Here is an 8512-nt window from a genome sequence, read left to right as displayed (position 1 = left end):
TGTTGATGTGAGCCATGACCAGCCTTTCACAGCACTTCATGGCTACCGACGTGTGTTCCACGGGGCCGTAATCATTTAGGCAGGTTACCTTCCCTTCCTTGGGCACAGGGACTATGGTGGCCTCCTTGAAACATGTAGGTATTACAGACTCGGTCAGGGAGACATTGAAAATGCCAGTGAAGACACTTGACAGTTGGTCCGCGCATGCTTTGAGTACACGTCCTGGTAATCCGTCTGGCCCAGCGGCTTTGTGAATGTTGACCTGTTTAAAGGTTTTGTTCACATCAGCTACCGAGAGCGTTATCACACAGTCATCCAGAACAGCTGGTGCTCTCGTGCATGCTTCAGTGTTGTTTGCCTCGAAGTGAGAAATGGCATTTAGCTCGTCTGGTAGGCTCGCGTTTGGGTTTCCCTTTGTAATCCGTAATAGTTTTCAGACTCTGCCACATCCAACGAGGGTCAGAGCCGGTGTAGTAGGATTCAATCTTAATCCTGTAATGACGCTTTGCTTGTTTGATGGTTCTGACCACTTCTGTATCGAGCGAGTCACTGGTACTTCCTGCTTTAGTTTTTGCTTGTAAGCAGGAATCAGAGGATAGAATTATAGTCAGATATATTGTCTTGGACAGTTTTTTATCGGTTCTTGTGTTTTGAGAATGTGTTCATCCTCTCAGTGCTCTTGGGGATCAGAAAGACAGTAAAGAGAAAAAAAAGAAAACTACTTTCAAACCAAGCTACATGAACAGTGAAGATGAAGATGGAACAACTATCCAGCAACTAACTGTCAATGGAAGCTTGTTTATAAAATAATGATTTATTGTTCAAATAAATCTCAGTTTCTTCCACTGTTCTCCCAAGAGTTGCTGGATATTTTTTTACATCCTTAGCTCAAAGATCCAGCTGCAGCATCAGCAGCAGTAGCAGATCCAGAGACAGCTGCATCAGCAGCAGTAGCAGATCCAGAGACAGCTGCATCAGCAGCAGTAGCAGATCCAGAGACAGCTGCAGGATCACAGAGTATACCCCCAGAGAAACCAGAGCACTGAGCTCATCCATCCCTGTCACACTATGTAAACAACAACGCTTCCCATACTGCCTCATCTCTATTACTTCACTGACTGAATCAATAAAAAAAACTGACTGATATACAAGTGAATCTGACAAATTCTATATAGTGTGACAAAAAAGTGTGACAAAAAAATGGTGAATTAAAGTTTCTGTAAGCCATCTTTCAAGAACCTGCAATCCAAACTGAAAGGCAATCGGTAACGATAACAGCTAACTCTGAAATCGGTCAGTCACTTATTAGTTAGGGTTAAGGTTGTGGTTGAAGATAGGGTTAGGAATAGCAGTAATATCAACATCTAAACTGAGCTATAAGATGTGTGTGAGTCCTTGTAGAATACTGTGTGTGTGTGTGTGTGTGTGTGTGTGTGTGTGTGTGTGTGTGTGTGTGTGTGTGTGTGTGTGTGCGTGCGTGCGTGCGTGCGTGCGTGCGTGCGTGCGTGCGTGCGTGCGTGCGTGCGTGTGTGTGTGAGTGTGTGTGTGGTGTTGATTGTATGATTAATAATAGTCTAATAATGATGTATAGCTGTGTTCTGCCCACAGCTCTGTGGTTAGTGGCCGTCCTTCAGCCCGCCATCAAGGATAATTGTTTCCCCAGCTGTTAGAAACATAAACACACTTACACAGAACAGACCTAATTGTAACCTTGTAGAGGTTGGTGAGTGGAGAAAGAGTGCTGAAGGTTAAATGCAAACATTTGTTAGTTTAAATTATAATCATTTAGAATCGTTTTTGTATTATACTTCCCGTTGTTCTTCAAGAGTGGATGAATATTCTCTTCTCTTCAGTTCTCTCTATTGTCCCTTCTATGCAACGGCACCTTGGTTGGAGAGCGAGGCAGCAACGGCACCTTGGTTGGAGGGCGAAGCAGCAACTGCACCTTGGTTGGAGAGCGAGGCAGCGATGGCACCTTGTTTTGAAAGCGAAGCAGCAACAGACAGTGTTCCTTGAGTGCCGTGAACACCACACAGGAGTACCAAGGAATACCAAGAATGTCTAAGACATTACAAACTAATTGTATTAGTCCATGAGGGATATAGGCCTGGTTACAGCTTGTATGACAATGTGGTTGACTTCATCTGATCAAAGAATACCAAAGAACACCAAGACTTTGTAAGACATGATTTACTAATCCACCCTTTCTACACTTATTACTATAAGTCGACCTTCCGGGTGGCGCACTGCATCGCAGTGCTAGCTGCGCCACCAGAGTCTCTGGGTTCGCGCCCAGGCTGGGCTGGGTTCGCGCCCAGGCTCTGTCGCAGCCGGCCGCAACCGGGAGGTCCGTGGGGCGACGCACAATTGGCATAGCGTCGTCCGGGTTAGGGAGGGTTTGGCCGGTAGGGATATCCTTGTCTCAGTATGTAAAATGTAATAAAGATGTATGCACTCTACTGTAAGTCGCTCTGGATAAGAGCGTCTGCTAAATGACTCAAATGTAAAATGTAAATGTAAATAAATCCATGAAGGCTATTGGTCTCTGGTTAACCAGACTAACCGCTGCTCTCACCATTGTTTCACTAACCAGACTATAGGCCTAAGTCTGGTAATGGATAACGAGATGTGTTTGAAGATCGGCGGAGATCTGTTGTGTTAATGGATCTCTAATGTGTACAGCAGACAACGTCCAGACACACGGCCTGTTGTCCCTGGCCACGGTGACGGTGTCAGTCTGAGTGTTAGAGGGAGAACTATGACCTTAATATCTATCCTCCCATGGAGTGTTGTTGTTGTCTTCTGATTGGTTCTCAGGAAGCAGGAAGTCAATAATTGTTGTTAATTGGAGGTAATTAGGCGAGTAGAGTTTATAATGAGATAATAAAATATGCTAATGATCGACCATCATATTAACTCATAATACTGACAGGATAGGAGAGGAGAGGAGATACACAATGAGGCCTCACAAAAACATGAAACATATTGTGACAACAACAACAACCACACTAAAACAAGATACCAGCTAACATGACGTCCCCCAAGAATGATGCAGCGCCCCCCATTGGCCCAAATGAGATATCGCATGTGGCTAACACATGTCTGTTAATTACTATAGCTCCCGCCTTGGGCCAATCAGTGTAATTCTTTAAATGCTGGATCTCTATTGCAGGACACATCGTTCACCCAAGTTTTGTCCAAATCGGCCCAGTGCTGATATTGAGTGTGACTAACGTACGAACGAACGTACAGACCTCGCCATGATTTCATCAACAAAGGATCATTTCTTAATTCACATTGTATGTGAAAATAAGGTGTAGCCTGCCCCCCCCCCCCCCTCTCTCTCCTTCTTTCGCTTCACCTCTCCCCACTTCCCTCTCCCTGTCCACCTCTACCCCTAACCTTTTCCACCTTCCCTCTCTCTCTCCACCTTTCTCCAGCTCAGTGCTGCTTCTTGCACTTCCATTTTCCAGGCCATGCAGAACAGCATAGCCTGGACAATGTTGACATCAGAGGTTGACATCAGAGGAGAGACTTGACACATGGTAAGATAGAGCTGCCAGCTGCAAGCAATCAAGTCTATTTTGAAGTAAGGTATACAGCGACTCCCAGGGCCAAAGCAGCAACCAGTCCTGCCCCTACAGCCCCCACACAACCCCTACAGTCCCCACACTATCCCTACAGCACCACACTACCCCTACAGCCCCCACACAACCCCTACAGCACTCACGCTACCCCTACAGCCCCCACACTACCCCTGCAGCCCCCACACTACCCCTACAATCCCCACACTACCCCTACAGCCCCCACACTACCCCTACAGTCCCCACACTACCCCTACAGTTCCCACATTACTCCTACAGCACCACACTACCCCTACAGCCCCCACACTACCCCTACAGTCCCCACACTACCCCTACAACTGATGTTACAGAATAACAGAGAGCAAGGAGAGGGCAGTTCAAATACAACTGGTGTTAGAATAAAAGAGAATGAACAGTTGTGAGGGTAGGTCTATATCTGTAGCAAAGTTTGCCAAAAACAAATCAAAAACAAATAAGTCCTCATCAATATTCGAGAGGTCAGATACTGACCCAAGCTTTTATTTCACCTTGGCCAGCGGAGGCCTAAGTGCATTCAAACTGTTCCATAGCACTGGAGCCAGCTGGAGGGTAGCACTGCTAGCTGGTGGTGAATATCTGGAAAAACATGTACTGGGAGCACCAAGCAGACAGGAGGGAAAGAAGACATGTACTGGGAGCACCAAGCAGACAGGAGGGAAAGAAGACATGTACTGGGAGCACCAAGCAGACAGGAGGGAAAGAAGACATGTACTGGGAGCACCAAGCAGACAGGAGGGAAAGAAGACATGTACTGGGAGCACCAAGCAGACAGGAGGGAAGGAAGACATGTACTGGGAGCACCAAGCAGACAGGAGGGAAAGAAGACATGTACTGGGAGCACCAAGCAGACAGGAGGGAAGGAAGACATGTGCTGGGAGGAAGGGGAGGAGGAGCAGCAGGAGGAGGATGAGGGGAAGCATTACTTGAGCATTGACAGATAAGTCCTATTCCTTAAGGTATGCAACAGAAATGTGGGTTTCTTATTGATCAAGTCCAATTAGTCCTTTACGTTTTCTTCCATTTGCTGCCTAATAAATATGACCCTGGAGTTTCTGTCTGTTTGTGGTACTTCTCACGCTGCAGGCTATACGGCACACATACACAGAGACAGAGGTGGGTAAACCACAGCCATCTGGGTTGACTCTTATCCCAATTACTGCTGAGGACTGTGTGGCCTGTTGCAGTCCTGCGTCATGTGACAGGAACCAGGCCTGACCTCATACAACCCTTAACCCCTGACATCATCACAGGCCCAACCTTGGGGTCGTAGAGAGGAGACTCTAATGAGTGACAGATGAAGAGTTGCAGCCTGCGACACAACTGAGAGACCACTAGGAGACCTGGGACTAGATCAGATTCAATCATTTCCGCGCTAGCCAACACCCACATAGCTGTGTTTTGGCGGTGGTGGAACTGCGTTAGAGCTGTCAAATCCTCAAGCGGCTCCCGGTGCTATACCTATTGCGGACAATGTCATTGGCTGCACTGAGTTGCGTTAGTAGAAATCCTGCGCAGCTATGTTACAAGTTCAAACACTGGCATGTGTGATGTAATCTACACCTCGATAAGACTGATGTCATGATTTTATATTTTCTACATAGCCAACACTTAATCATTCTGAACTTCAAACGAGGGTGGAAAATGTGTGGCTTCGTGACACTGACCACAAGAGCAGGTGCTCCCCAACTTGACGTCTCAAACGTTGTGGGTGCAGCTATGTGGGTGTCGGCTAGTGCGAGTTAACGCTTGATCTGATTGAAACTAGGTCTTGACCTTTCTAAGGAACTAAATACTGAAAAATTATGAAAATGAATGACCAACAGTGCCAAATAATGTTTTAAGAATACCATGGCAAATCTTCAAAAGCGCCTGTGTTTGTCAAATGTTCAAATGCCACTACATCTCAAATACTCAATAACAATACTCTCTAATTATGTTTAATTGTTATGTTTTTACTGTATCTATCTTATATGTAGAATATGAGTAAATCCTTTGGTCTATATTCAGTGTGTATATTTTGTCTATTGGTTTCAGAACCATTTTTTCAGAAAAGTTTTATGGGAGGGGTTTTAGAACATTCCTCCACACATCATCTTTCCAGATCCTTGATATCCTTCGTCTGCCATTATGGACTGGCCTCTTCAATTCAAACCACAGCTTTTCAATGGAGTTCAAGTTCAGAGACTGAGATGACCATTGCAAAATGTAACTGTTGTGGTCAATGAACTATTTGTTTGTGGATTTTGATGTGTGCTTGAGGTTATTGTCTTGCTAGAATATCCACTTATCAAGCTTCAGCCTACTTGCAAAGGCACATGTCCATGTACTGGGTAAAGTTCATGATGCTGTTGACCTTACCAAGGGCCCCAGGACCAGTGGAAGCAAAATAGCCCCATAACATCAAAGATCCACAACCATATTTTACAGTAGGTATGAGCATTTAGTGAGCATTTCTCCTTTGCCAAGATAATCCATCCACCTGACAGGTGTGGCATATCAAGAAGCTAATTAAACAGCATGATCATTACACAGGTGCACCTAATATAAAAGGCCACTCTAAAATGTGCAGTTTTATCACAAAACACAATGCCACAGATATCTCAAGTTTTGAGGGAGCGTGCAATTGGCATGCTGACTGTAGAAATGTCCACCAAAGCTGTTGTCAGAGAATTTAAATAATTTCTCCACCATAAGCTGTTTTAGAGAATTTGGCAGTGCGTCCAACCAGCCTCACAACCGCAAACCCCCTCTATGGCATCGTGTGGGCGCGCGGTTTGCTGATGTCAACGTTGTGTGCCCCATGGTGGTTGTGGGGTTATGGTATGGGCAAGCATAAGCTATGGACAACGAACACAATTGCATTTTATCGATGGCAATTTGAATGCACAGAGATACCGTGGCGAGATCCTGAGGCCCATTGTTGTGCCAATAATCCGCCACCATCAACTTGTGTTTCAGGCCGATGTCGCAAGGATCTGTTCCTGGAAGCTGAAAACGTCCCAGTTCTTCCATGGCCTGCAGACTCACCAGACATGTCCCTCATTATACACGTTAAGGATGCTCTGGATCGACGTGTATGACACCGTGTTCCAGTTCTTCCATGGCCTGCAGACTCACCAGACATGTCCCTCATTATACACGTTAAGGATGCTCTGGATCGACGTGTATGACACCGTGTTCCAGTTCTTCCATGACCTGCAGACTCACCAGACATGTCCCTCATTATACACGTTAAGGATGCTCTGGATCGACGTGTATGACACTGTGTTCCAGTTCTTCCATGGCCTGCAGACTCACCAGACATGTCACCCATTAAGCATGTTTTGGATGCTCTGGATCGACGTGTATGACACCGTGTTCCAGTTCTTCCATGGCCTGCAGACACACCAGACATGTCACTCATTATACACGTTAAGGATGCTCTGGATCAACGTGTATGACACCGTGTTCCAGTTCTCGCCAATATCCAGCAACTTCGCACAGCCGTTAAAGAGGAGTGGGACAACATCCCACAGGCCACAATCAACAGCCTGATCAACTCTATGCAAAGACGATGTGTTGCGCTGCTTGAGACAAATGGTGGTCACACCAGACACTGGTTTTCTGATCCACGCCCCTACTTTTTTTTTTAAAGGTATATGTCATCAATAGATGCATATCTGTATTCCCTGTCATGTAAAATCCATAGATTAGGGTCTAATGAATTTATATTAATTGGCTGATTTCCTTATATGAACTGTAACTCAGTAAAATCGTAGAAATTGTTGCATGTTGCGTTTATATTTTTGTTCAGAATATATCATAGAGATCAGTCCTTTCGGAAGCCCAGATAATTTATTTATAAATCCCATCATTAGATGGTTTGGTAGTTGGGTTTCCCAAGGGAAGGGAAACCCTACTGGATTGCATCCTACCTGGCAGGTCGCTCCTACCAGGTGGCGTGGCAAGATCAGTGTCTGCACCACGTGCTGTCACTACTGGTGTCCCCAAAGGCTCGGTTCTAGGCCCTCTCCTCTTTTCTCTTTACACAAAGTAATGCGGCTCTGTCATGTCCTCACATGGCCTCTCCTATCATTGCTATGAGGATGACACTCAACCACTCTTCTCCTTCCCCCCTTTTAACACCCAGGTGGCGACAAGCATCTCTGCGTGTCTGGCAGACATCTCAGCTTAGATGTTGGCTCACCACCTCAAGCTCAACCTTGACAAAACAGAGCTGCTCTTGCTCGCAGGGAAGGCCTGCCCACTCAAAGACCTCTCCATCATGGTTAACAACTCTACAGTGTCACCCTCCCAGAGTGCAAAGAACCTTGGCGTGACCCTGGACCACACCCTGTCATTCTCTGCAAACATCAACGCAGTGACCCCCTCCTGCAGGTTCATGCTTGACAACATCTGTAGAGTACAACCTTTTCTCACACAGGAAGTGACGCAGGTCCTAATCCAGGCACTTGTCATATCCCGTCTGGACAACTGCAACTCACTGTTGTCCGGTGCCATCAAACCCCTGAAACTTGTCCAGAACGCTGCAGCCCGCCTGGTGTTCAACCGTCCTAAGTTCTCCCATGTCACCCCATTCCTCCACACACTCCACTGGCTCCCAGTCGAAGCATGCATCATCTTCAAGACCCTGGTGCTTGCCTATGGAGCAGCAAGGGGAAACTGTGCCTCCTTACCTTCCGGCTATGCTCTCACAGCGCCCCCTTGCGCAAAAATCTAGCCAGTGCGCACTGGCCAGGTACTTAGTTTGACATGCATTACATTTGAACGTATGTCGGAAGAAACTATTATAAGATTTAAAGGTTTCAACTATAATCTTCTCTAAACCTACACACTCTGATGCTGGTGGAGTCATGTACTGTAACGTGTACGCTGGGAGTCGGGAAGCA

The sequence above is a fragment of the Salvelinus fontinalis genome, chromosome 31 (genome assembly GCF_029448725.1).
Source record: "Salvelinus fontinalis isolate EN_2023a chromosome 31, ASM2944872v1, whole genome shotgun sequence".
Lineage (NCBI taxonomy): Eukaryota > Metazoa > Chordata > Actinopteri > Salmoniformes > Salmonidae > Salvelinus > Salvelinus fontinalis.
The sequence above is the reverse complement of the archived record's forward strand: the minus strand, read 5'-3'. Positions refer to the sequence as shown.